Raw genomic sequence first — 12,903 nt, forward strand, 5'->3', positions numbered from 1 at the left:
TCCGTCGTCAACAATTTGACTGTTAACACTCTAGAGGTCACAATTTGGGCACTATCTTAATGAAACTTGGTCAGAATGTTACTCTCAATAAAATCTTAGATGAGTTCGATATTGGGTCATCTGGGGTTAAAAACTAGGTCACCAGGTCAAATTAATGGAAAGCTTGTTAACACTATAGAGGTCACATTTATGACTGTATCTTCAGGAAACCTGGTCAGAATGTTAATATTAATACTCTCTAGGCCAAGTTCGTTTCTGGGTCATGTGCTGGCAAAACTAGGTCACCAGGTTAAATTGAAGGAAAATCTTGTTAACACTCTAGAGGTCTCATTTATGACTGTATCTTCATGAAACTTGGTCAGAATGTTTATATTAATAATCCTTAAGTCAAGTTTAAATCTGGGTCATGTGCGGTCAAAAATTAGGTCACCAGGTAAAATCATAGGAAAAGCTTGTTAGCACTCTAGAGGTCACATCTATGGCTGTATGTTCATGAAACTTTGTCAGAATGTCCATATTAATTAGCTCTATGCCAAGTTCGAATCTGGGTCATGTGCAGTCAAAAACTAGGTCACCAGGTCAAATTTAAGGAAAAGCTTGTTAACACTCTAGAGGTCACATTTATAACTGTATCTTAATGACAGTTGGTCAGAATGTTTGTATTAGTAATCTCTAAGTCAAGTTTAAATCTATGTCAATTGTTCTAGAGGTCACATTAATGACTGTATCATCGGGATTCTTGGTCAGAATGTTTATATTGATTACCTCTAGGCAAAGTTCGAATCTGGGTCATGTGCAGTCAAAAACTAGGTCACCAGGTCAAATTTAAGGAAAAGCTTGTTAACACTCTAGAGGTCACATTTATAAATGTTTCTTTATGAAATTTGGTCAGAATGTTTATATAAATAATCTCTAAGTCAAGTTTAAATCTGGGTCATGTGCGGTCAAAATCTTACAGGTCAAATTTATGACTGTATGTCCATGAAACTTAGTCAGAATGTTTATATTGATTAGCTCTAGGCCAAGTTTAAATCTGGGTCATGTGCGGTCAAAAACTAGGTCACCAGGTCAAATAATAGGAAAAGTATTTTAACACTCCAGAGGCCACATTTATGACAATATGTTCATGGAACTTGATCAGAATGTTATTGTTGATGATCTTTATTGGATCAGGTGAGCGATTCAGGGCCTTCAGGGCCCTCTTGTTTTAGTTTAAAGATTTAATGCTATATACAGAAGCTTACATTAACAACATTCTCCAATGATGAAAATAACGTTCTTATATAAAATCTAATACAAAAAAAAACAAACAAATTCTACCAACCCTACCTGTTTTTGGAAAGGATTTAACCCTAACAAAATCTCTTTTTTTGCCTAAGAGTTGAATTGCATATGTGCAGAAAATGTATATGTCTAAAACATAATATTATTTCATACATCAAGAATAGCATAATTTGACAAACCCGATAATATAAAAAAAACTTACTAAAAGAATTTGATCTGTACGGGTGGTAAGGCAAAACACACACACTTCTTGTAGTTAACCTAACTCGAAAACGAAAATCTAGATTAACAAGGCGTGGTCCACTATATAGGTAATTATACACTTACAATATAATAGCAATAGAAGTGCTACACTTGGAACAATTTACATAATATTATTATTGCAACATATATATATATCCATCCCTCCACCACTCTGTATCCGTATTGCGTGTTTAGGTTAGAGTATTTCCATACGTTATTGCCATGCCATCTACTTTGCCTAATCTAGCGGGGAATGTTAGCTCCAAATTGCCTGTCACAAGTGTCCGATTGGTTTGAATGTTCGACATGTAATAGAGACTGTTTTTGGTTTAATTGCTGTTGGGTAATCTCGAGTCAGTACATCTATTTGCAAGGAACGATATATCATAACCATAATTATACAGTACTACAGAATGTTGCCATGTTTGACAAAACAATTGTTTGTTTTTATCAATACAGAAATGTTTTCAATTTTCATCCCTACAAAGGTAACGAAACGCCATGTTATCTAGTAACATATCTATTGCAAGGTGTCAATTTATATGACCAACAGGAACTGAGATAATGAGAATATTCGTTAAGACCATAATGATCGAGCTTGAATGTAGTGCGCCAGTTTGTTTGTGGCTTGCAACTAAAACTTTCATAATATATTTAAATAAAATCTCATTATAAAATTAATGTTTCACGAACTTATAGTACATAATGAAACATAAAATTACTACTTTCAGTTAAGGAGTAAGAATTTCCTTCTTTATATTTACGGTCAGCAATTGGTCAGCAGTATCCCTCTAACTCTATATTGTCAGTTAATTGGTCAGCACTTTAGTAAGACCCGAAATGACGGTTTCAATGCAAGGGAGGAAAACGAAGCAGGACTGTATTACGGGGAAATTAAATTCTTCAACGTTTAAACAATCTGAGATCTAAAGAGCTCGTTTCCAATATTGTTTGACTAGTTTTACAGTGCCTTTAATGGGATTTCTAGTTCCAAGGTTTATAATGAACAATGAAACATTTCACTCAGTTCATAGTGATTTCATAGTAATTTCAGACGGCCTTAAAGCCGAATATATATAATTTTCGTAATCAATAATTCCGAACTACTTTGTCATGCTTTTAATTGGAAATTGGTCGTTCAAGAAGAGCATGGCCATCCATCATGACCACAAAGAGAAACTGATTATAAACCGGTTCACCATCATGTGATGAGAGCAGACGTATTATCAATGAATGGCATATTGTGCAATACAATTTTATCAACGCTGTCAAGATCAAGATCAGGTGATATTATTACGAAATCGGCCGACTTTTCTCATGAGAACATCAGGCAATTTCCGAAGTCCAAGTCCAATCAAAAATGATATAAAAGGACAATTCAAAGCTATTGGTTGTCATCATGTCAATAAAGGACAAAGGGGGGCAGATATAGGTTGGTTGCCATCATGTCGATAAAGGACAAAGGGGGACAGATATAGGTTGGTTGCCATCATGTCGATAAAGGACAAAGGGGGACAGATATAGGTTGGTTGCCATCATGTCGATAAAGGACAAAGGGGGACAGATATAGGTTGGTTGCCATCATGTCGATAAAGGACAAAGGGGGACAGATATAGGTTGGTTGCCATCATGTCAATAAAGGACAAAGGGGGGCAGATATAGGTTGGTTGCCATCATGTCGATAAAGGACAAAGGGGGACAGATATAGGTTGGTTGCCATCATGTCGATAAAGGACAAAGGGGGACAGATATAGGTTGGTTGCCATTATGTCGATAAAGGACAAAGGGGGGCAGATATAGGTTGGTTGCCATCATGTCGATAAAGGACAAAGGGGGACAGATATAGGTTGGTTGCCATCATGTCGATAAAGGACAAAGGGGGACAGATATAGGTTGGTTGCCATCATGTCGATAAAGGACAAAGGGGGACAGATATAGGTTGGTTGCCATCATGTCGATAAAGGACAAAGGGGGGCAGATATAGGTTGGTTGCCATCATGTCGATAAAGGACAAAGGGGGACAGATATAGGTTGGTTGCCATCATGTCGATAAAGGACAAAGGGGGACAGATATAGGTTGGTTGCCATCATGTCGATAAAGGACAAAGGGGGGCAGATATAGGTTGGTTGCCATCATGTCGATAAAGGACAAAGGGGGGCAGATATAGGTTGGTTGCCATCATGTCGATAAAGGACAAAGGGGGACAGATATAGCTTGGTTGCCATCATGTCGATAAAGGACAAAGGGGGACAGATATAGATTGGTTGCCATCATGTCGATAAAGGACAAAGGGGGACAGATATAGGTTGTTTGCCATCATGTCGATAAAGGACAAAGGGGGGCAGATATAGGTTGGTTGCCATCATGTCGATAAAGGACAAAGGGGGACAGATATAGGTTGGTTGCCATCATGTCGATAAAGGAAAAAGGGGGACAGATATAGGTTGGTTGCCATCATGTCGATAAAGGACAAAGGGGGACAGATATAGGTTGGTTGCCATCATGTCGATAAAGGACAAAGGGGGACAGATATAGGTTGGTTGCCATCATGTCGATAAAGGACAAAGGGGGACAGATATAGGTTGGTTGCCATCATGTCGATAAAGGACAAAGGGGGACAGATATGTCGATAAAGGACAAAGGGGGACAGATATAGCTTGGTTGCCATCATGTCGATAAAGGACAAAGGGGGACAGATATAGGTTGGTTGCCATCATGTCGATAAAGGACAAAGGGGGACAAATATAGGTTGTTTGCCATCATGTCGATAAAGGACAAAGGGGGACAGATATAGGTTGGTTGCCATCATGTCGATAAAGGACAAAGGGGGAAAGATATAGGTTGGTTGCCATCATGTCGATAAAGGACAAAGGGGGACAGATATAGGTTGGTTGCCATCATGTCGATAAAGGACAAAGGGGGGCAGATATAGGTTGGTTGCCATCATGTCGATAAAGGACAAAGGGGGGCAGATATAGGTTGGTTGCCATCATGTCGATAAAGGACAAAGGGGGACAGATATAGATTGGTTGCCATCATGTCGATAAAGGACAAAGGGGGACAGATATAGGTTGGTTGCCATCATGTCGATAAAGGACAAAGGGGGGCAGATATAGGTTGGTTGCCATCATGTCGATAAAGGACAAAGGGGGACAGATATAGATTGGTTGCCATCATGTCGATAAAGGACAAAGGGGGGCAGATATAGGTTGGTTGCCATCATGTCGATAAAGGACAAAGGGGGACAGATATAGGTTGGTTGCCATCATGTCGATAAAGGACAAAGGGGGACAGATATAGGTTGGTTGCCATCATGTCGATAAAGGACAAAGGGGGGGGCAAATATAGGTTGGTTGCCATCATGTCGATAAAGGACAAAGGGGGACAGATATAGGTTGGTTGCCATCATGTCGATAAAGGACAAAGGGGGGCAGATATAGGTTGGTTGCCATCATGTCGATAAAGGACAAAGGGGGGCAGATATAGGTTGGTTGCCATCATGTCGATAAAGGACAAAGGGGGGCAGATATAGGTTGGTTGCCATCATGTCGATAAAGGACAAAGGGGGACAGATATAGGTTGGTTGCCATCATGTCGATAAAGGACAAAGGGGGACAGATATAGGTTGGTTGCCATCATGTCGATAAAGGACAAAAGGGGGCAGATATAGGTTGGTTGCCATCATGTCGATAAAGGACAAAGGGGGACAGATATAGGTTGGTTGCCATCATGTCGATAAAGGACAAAGGGGGGCAGATATAGGTTGGTTGCCATCATGTCGATAAAGGACAAAGGGGGACAGATATAGGTTGGTTGCCATCATGTCGATAAAGGACAAAGGGGGGGCAGATATAGGTTGGTTGCCATCATGTCGATAAAGGACAAAGGGGGGGCAGATATAGGTTGGTTGCCATCATGTCGATAAAGGACAAAGGGGGACAGATATAGGTTGGTTGCCATCATTTCGATAAAGGACAAAGGGGGACAGATATAGGTTGGTTGCCATCATGTCGATAAAGGACAAAGGGGGGCAGATATAGCTTGGTTGCCATCATGTCGATAAAGGACAAAGGGGGACAGATATAGGTTGGTTGCCATTATGTCGATAAAGGACAAAGGGGGACAGATATAGCTTGGTTGCCATCATGTCGATAAAGGACAAAGGGGGACAGATATAGGTTGGTTGCCATTATGTCGATAAAGGACAAAGGGGGGCAGATATAGGTTGGTTGCCATCATGTCAATAAAGGACAAAGGGGGACAGATATAGGTTGGTTGCCATCATGTCGATAAAGGACAAAGGGGGACAGATATAGGTTGGTTGCCATCATGTCGATAAAGGACAAAGGGGGACAGATATAGCTTGGTTGCCATCATGTCGATAAAGGACAAAGGGGGGCAGATATAGGTTGGTTGCCATCATGTCGATAAAGGACAAAGGGGGACAGATATAGCTTGGTTGCCATCATGTCGATAAAGGACAAAGGGGGACAGATATAGGTTGGTTGCCATCATGTCGATAAAGGACAAAGGGGGACAGATATAGGTTGGTTGCCATCATGTCGATAAAGGACAAAGGGGGACAGATATAGGTTTACACTTGTCACATGTATGTTTTTATGATTTGAATGCATTGTGATCTTTAACCCATTTGGCTTTAATGGTAAAAACAAAAATCTTTGGGGTGTTTGCATCTATCAAGTGTAATCACCACCACCACCACCACCACCACAATCACCACCGACACAACCACCACCACCACCACCATCAACAACAACAACAAGTCAAGTGTAACCTATAGTGTGCCCCTTCAAAAGGACTCGTTGACAGATTTGATATTTGCAACGATTTGTTTCAAATTTTGTTGAAATTGAGATATTTTACTTGTTTATTTGAGCAGACGGCAACTGGCACATATCTAACTGAACAGAATTTCGTAAAGTCAAGTCTAAAATCGATGTCAATTTTCAATAGCGTTATTGCCCATTACTAACACTTTTCGGCAAAAAAGAGAATATTTTATCACATTTTCATTTTTTTAAATAATAGTGGAACTTCAATTTAAACTTTTGTTATCATTTCATTAATGAACCAAACATATTTCGCACGTTTCACACAAATTTATTTTCGCCGATATCTGGCCCTGAAAAAACGTCAGTGAACGAGTCCTTCTAAGCAGTCATTGAGTTGTTAATGTTCTGCTCGCAAATTCCATTCAGTATTGTATTAGTACATAATTTGTTTATGTTATTTAGTGGTATACATTATATTTTTTGAACTAAGCACAGGCTGGGCCAGCCACTGTTTGAAAACGAAATTCTGCCTTCTCGTTGGGTATCCTATAATGTTGACAGCTTAAACTGCATAGCAGTAGCTTTAAAAAAACCTATCGTTATAGTGTTGTTAATACTAATCGATAGCTTGGTTTGGTCATAATTTCATAACGCTTTGGCTGACAAGGAAGTCGTATGACCGTTAGTAATGGTTTTCTTTTTAATCAACCACACACTAGCTGAGATTCTAGAGACTCCTATGGTTATTTTGATATGAAGAACATAATATGGTATTTAAGACCCCAGTCCCTCGTCCTAAATTCACTGAAAGTTGCACTATATATACACAACCCGGAACTGTAATCTTTATGACAATGGGATCTTTCTTTATTGAAGAAGTGAGTTTTCTTACATTCAAATCTATCACAATATGTACAGTAAATGCTAGTAGATTATATTAGGATAGTATTCTTCACTAGAATACAGCTTACATTTTTAGCCAATGAAATTGCAGATAGGCAATCTTAAGTACTCGCATTAGTTAAATGCATGCAAGCGATACAACGACGTTCCACCTACTCCTACTGACAGATCCTCTTAAATAGTAAAACAGTCATCAACGGACCATGTCAATGATCTTTGAGACCATGTAATTGAGTATACATTTTGTTATTAAATTAAAACATTGTCAAAACAAATAAAAATTCAACGCATAAAAACGTCGAAATTGCTCTTTTTCAAATATCAAAAGCTCTGTCTTATGTAGGAAAAAGTCTTATCTCGAACGAAAGTTTAGTTTAAACATATTTTATTCAGTTCATATATACAAAAATAACAGTACAGCAATAGTATAATGAAATGGACCGGAAAACAAGCAATGTAATTGCTTATACTAATTCCTTTCCGAACGAAAGTTTAGTTTCAATCTGTTTGTGTTTCGACTTACAGAAAAAGCAACTGATTGACTAGGACTAGACTATGAGTCTACAGAGCGTTTACGTGGAAGCGGCGAACAAAAACGACTCGCTATCGTCTACATGTACTTTACTAATGTGAGTATTCGCGGCATTGAAGTGTAATTATTTGCGGCATTGAAGTGTTGTATTTGCGGCATTGACGTGTGAGTGTTTGCGGCATGGTAGTGTGAGTTTTTTGGAGGCATTGACGTGGGAGTATTTTGCAACATTGAAGTGTGAGTATTTGCGGCAATGAAGTGTGAGTATTTGCGGCATTGAAGTGTAACTATTGGCGGCATTGAAGTGTGAGTATTTTGCGGCATTGAAGTGTGAGTATTTGCGGCATTGACGTGTGAGTATTTTGTGGCATTGAAGTGTGAGTATTTGCGGCATTGACGTGTGAGTATTTTGCTACATTGAAGTGTGAGTATTTGCGGCAATGAAATGTGAGTATTTGCGGCATTGAAGTGTGAGTATTTGGCGGCATTGAAGTGTTTTATTTGCGGCATTGACGTGTGAGTATTTTGCGGCATTGAAGTGTGAGTATTTGGGCCATTGAGGTTTGAGCATTTTGAAATGTGAGGTTTTGGAGGCATTTAAGTGTGAGCATTTTGCGGTTTTGAAGTGTGAGTGTTCGGCCGCAGAAAAGTGTGAGTATTTGGAGCATTGAAGTGAGGGTGGTTGACAGCAGTTAAGTGTGAGTATTTGAATGCATTGCAGCGTGAGTATTTGAAGGCACAGACGTATGAGTATTTGGAGGCATTGCAGAATGAGCATTTGAAGGGACTGAAATGTGAGTGTTTGGCGGCATTGAAGCGTGAGCATTTGGAGGCACTGAAGTGTGAGTTTTTTAGTTCTTGTAGTGTGAGTGTTTTGAGGCACTATAGAGAGAGAATTTTGAGTGATTGAAGTGTGAGTATTTAGTTACATTAAAGAGGGGGACTTTTGAGCCTACTGAGTTTTTTGAGGCATTGATGTGTGCGTATTCTGAGCATTGAGGTGTGAGTACTTTTAGGCATTGGAGTGTGAGTATTCGAAGGCATTGAAGTGTGAGTATTTGGAGTCATTTAAGTATGACTATTCTGAGGCAACTAGTGAAAGGTTTTTGAAGTATTGACGTGTGGAGGCATTGGATATTTTGCGACATTGAAGTGTGGGCATTCGGAGGCACTGAATGTTTGGAAAAATGAAGTATTTGACGGCATTGGAATGTGAGTATTTGGAGTCATTGTAGTGTGAGTATTTTTAGGCATTGAACTGTGTGTATATTAAGTTTTTGAAGTGTGAGTATTTTGAGGCATTGATTAGGGAGACGTTTTGAGGCATTGAAGTGTGAGTATTTTTATGCATTGAAGAGAAATGATTTTGAGGCTTCTGATGTTTTGAGAAATTGAAGTGTGCACATTTGGAGGCATTAAAGCATGTGTATTCTGAGGCAGCAAAGTTTGTTCATTTTGATGAATTGAAGTTTGAAAATTTTGAGGCGTTGAAGAGTGGTTATTTTGAGGCATTGAAGTTTGAGCATTTGGTGGCATTACATATTTTGCTTAATAGAAGTGTGAGAGTATTGGAGGCATTTAAGTTTAAGAATTTTGAGGCATCAAAATGTGAGATTTTGAGGGATTGAAGTTTGAATATTTGACAGCATTGAAGCGTATTTTGAGGCATTGAAGTTCCAGTGTTTGAAGGCATTGAAGTGTGAGTGTTAGGAGGCATCGAAGTGTGAGTATTAGGAGGCATTGAAGTGTGGGTATTCTGAGGCAGTAATGTGTAATTTTTTGGAGATATGCAGCGTGAGTACTATATTTGCTGAATAGAAGTGTGAAAGAAGTTGGAGGCATTTAAGGTTAAGTTTTTGAGTCATTGAAGTTCGGGAATTTAGAGGCATTGAAATGTGAGCTATTGGAGGCACTGATGTATGAGTATTTGGCGGCATTGAAGCGTGAGTAATTTTAGGCATTTAAGTGTAAGCATTACGGGGCATTGAAGTGTGCGTGTTTGGCAACGGTTAAGTGAGTATTTGAAGGGATTGAAGTTTGAGTGTTTGGAGGAATTGCAGTGTGAGTATTTGGAGACATTGCAGTGTGAGTATTTGGAGGCATTGTAGTGTGAGTATTTGGAGGCATTGCAGCGTGAGTATTTGGAGGCATTGCAGTGTGAGTATAAGGAGGCATTGAAGTGTGAGTATTTGGAGAAATTGATGTTTGAGTATTAGGAGTAATTGGACTGTGAGTGTTTGGAGGCATTGATGTTTGAGTATTAGGAGGCATTGGACTGTGAGTATTTGGAATTATTGATGTTTGAGTATTAGGAGTAATTGGACTGTGAATGTTTGGAGGCATTGATGTTTGAGTATTAGGAGGCATTTGACTGTGAGTATTTCGAGGCATTGCACTGTGAGTGTTTGGAGGCATTGATGTTTGAGTATTAGGAGGCATTGGACTGTGAGTGTTTGGATGCATTGATGTTTGAGTATTAGGAGGCATTGGACTGTGATTTGGAGACAATGATGTTTGAGTATTAGGAGGCATTGGACTGTGAGTGTTTGGAGGCATTGAAGTGTGAGTATTTTGAGGCATTGCAGTGTGAGTGTTTGGAGGAATTGATGTTTGAGTATAAGGAGGCATTGGACTGTGAGTGTTTGGAGGCATTGATGATTGAGTATTAAGAGCCATTGGACAGTGAGTGTTTGGAGGCATCGATGTTTGAGTATTAGGAGGCATTCGACTGTTTGTGTTTGAAGGCATTCATGTTTTGGTATTAGGAAGCTTTCGACTTTGAGTGTTTGGAGGCATTGATGTTTGAGTATTAGGAGGCATTGAAGTGTGAGTGTTTGGAGGCATTGATGTTTGAGTATTAGGAGGCATTGGACTGTGAGTGTTTGGAGGCATTGATGTTTGAGTATTAGGAGGCATTGGACTGTGAGTGTTTGGAGGCATTGATGTTTGAGTATTAGGAGGCATTGGACTGTGAGTGTTTGGAGGCATTGGACTGTGAGTGTTTGGAGGCATTGATGTTTGAGTATTTGGAGACATTGCAGTGTGAGTATTTGGAGGCATTGCAATGTGAGTATTTGGAGGCATTGGACTGTGAGTGTTTGGCGGCATTGAAGTGTGTATATTTGGAGGCATTACAGTGTGAGTATTTGGAGGCATTGAAGTGTAAGTATTTGGAGGCATTGGTGTTTGAGTATTAGGAGGCATTGGACTGTGAGTGTTTGGAGGCATTGCAGCGTGAGTATTAGGAGGCATTGGACTGTGAGTGTTTGGATGCATTGATGTTTGAGTATTAGGAGGCATTCGACTGTGAGCGTTTGAAGGCATTGATATTTGAGTATTAGTAGGCATTGGACTGTGAGTGTTTGGATGCATTGATGTTTGAGTATTAGGAGGCATTCGACTGTGAGCGTTTGAAGGCATTGATATTTGAGTATTAGGAGGCATTTGACTGTGAGTATTAGGGGGCATTGGACTGTGAGTATTTGGAGGCATTGGACTGTGAGTGTTTGGATGCATTGATGTTTGAGGATTAGGAGGCATTGGACTGTGAGTGTCTGAGACATTGATGTTTGAGTATTAGGAGGCATTGGACTGTGAGTATTCTATATTGTCAGTTAATTGGTCAGCACTTTAGTAAGACCCGAAATGACGGTTTCAATGCAAGGGAGGAAAACAAAGCAGGACTGTATTACACCAAAAACAATCAAGTCCGAAAACAAAGCAGGACTGTATTACACCAAAAACAATCAAGTCCGAAAACAAAGGGTATAACTATTTTTAGCGGTTTACTCGTCAAGTTTACTTTTAAAAGGGAATGCGTCTTACTTTTATGGAAAAAATCGTTCGCGGGGAAATTAAATTTTTCAACGTTTAAACAATCAGAGATCTAAAGAGCTCGTTTCCAATATTGTTTGACTTGTTTTACAATGCCTACTGGGATTTCTAGTTCCAAGGTTTATAATGAACAATGAAACATTTCACTCAGTTCATAGTGATTTCATAGTGATTTCAGACGGCCTTAAGGCCGAATATATATAATTTTCGTAATCGATAATTCCGAACTATTTTGCCATGCTTTTAATTGGAAATTGGTCGTTCAAGAAGAGCATGGCCAGCCATCATGAACACAAAGGGAAGCTGATTATAAACCGGTTCACCATCATGTGATGAGAGCAGATGTCATATCATTGAATGACATATTGTGCAATACAATTTTATCAATGTTGTCAAGATCGAGTATTAGGAGGCATTGAAGTGTGAGTATTCTGAGGCAGTTATGTGTAATTTTTTGGAGATATGCAGCGTGAGTACTATATTTGCTGAATAGAAGTGTGAAAGAAGTTGGAGGCATTTAAGGTTACGTTATTGAGTCATTGAAGTTCGGGAATTTAGAGGCATTGAAATGTGAGTTTTTGGAGGCACAGATGTATGAGTATTTGGCGGCATTGAAGCGTGAGTATTTTTAGGCATTTAAGTGTAGGCATTATGGGGCATTGAAGTGTGCGTGTTTGGCGACAGCTAAGTGAGTATTTGAAGGGATTGAAGTTTGAGTGTTTGGAGGCATTGCAGTGTGAGTATTTGGAGACATTGCAGTGTGAGTATTTGGAGGCATTGTAGTATGAGTATTTGGAGGCATTGCAGCGTGAGTATTTGGAGGCATTGCAGTGTGAGTATTAGGTGGCATTGAAGTGTGAGTATTTGGAGGAATTGATGTTTGAGTATTATGAGGCATTGGACTGTGATTGTTTGGAGACATTGATGTTTGAGTATTAGGAGGCATTGGACTGTGAGTATTTGGAGGCATTGGACTGTGAGTGTTTGGTTGCATTGATGCTTGAGTATAAGGAGGCATTGGACTGTGATTATTTGGAGGCATTGGACTGTGAGTGTTTGGAGGCATTGGACTGTGAGTGTTTGGAGGCATCGATGTTTGAGTATAAGGAGTAATTGGACTGTGAGTGTTTGGAGGCATTGTACTGTAAGTGTTTGGATGCATTGATGTTTGAGTATTTGGAGGCATTGGACTGTGATTATTAGGAGGCATTGGACTGTGAGTGTTTGGAGGCATTGATGTTTGAGTATTAGGAGGCATTGGACTGTGATTATAAGGAGGCATTGGACTGTGAGTGTTTGGAGGCATTGATGTT

Source organism: Mya arenaria, chromosome 5 (assembly GCF_026914265.1).
Source record: "Mya arenaria isolate MELC-2E11 chromosome 5, ASM2691426v1".
NCBI lineage: Eukaryota > Metazoa > Mollusca > Bivalvia > Myida > Myidae > Mya > Mya arenaria.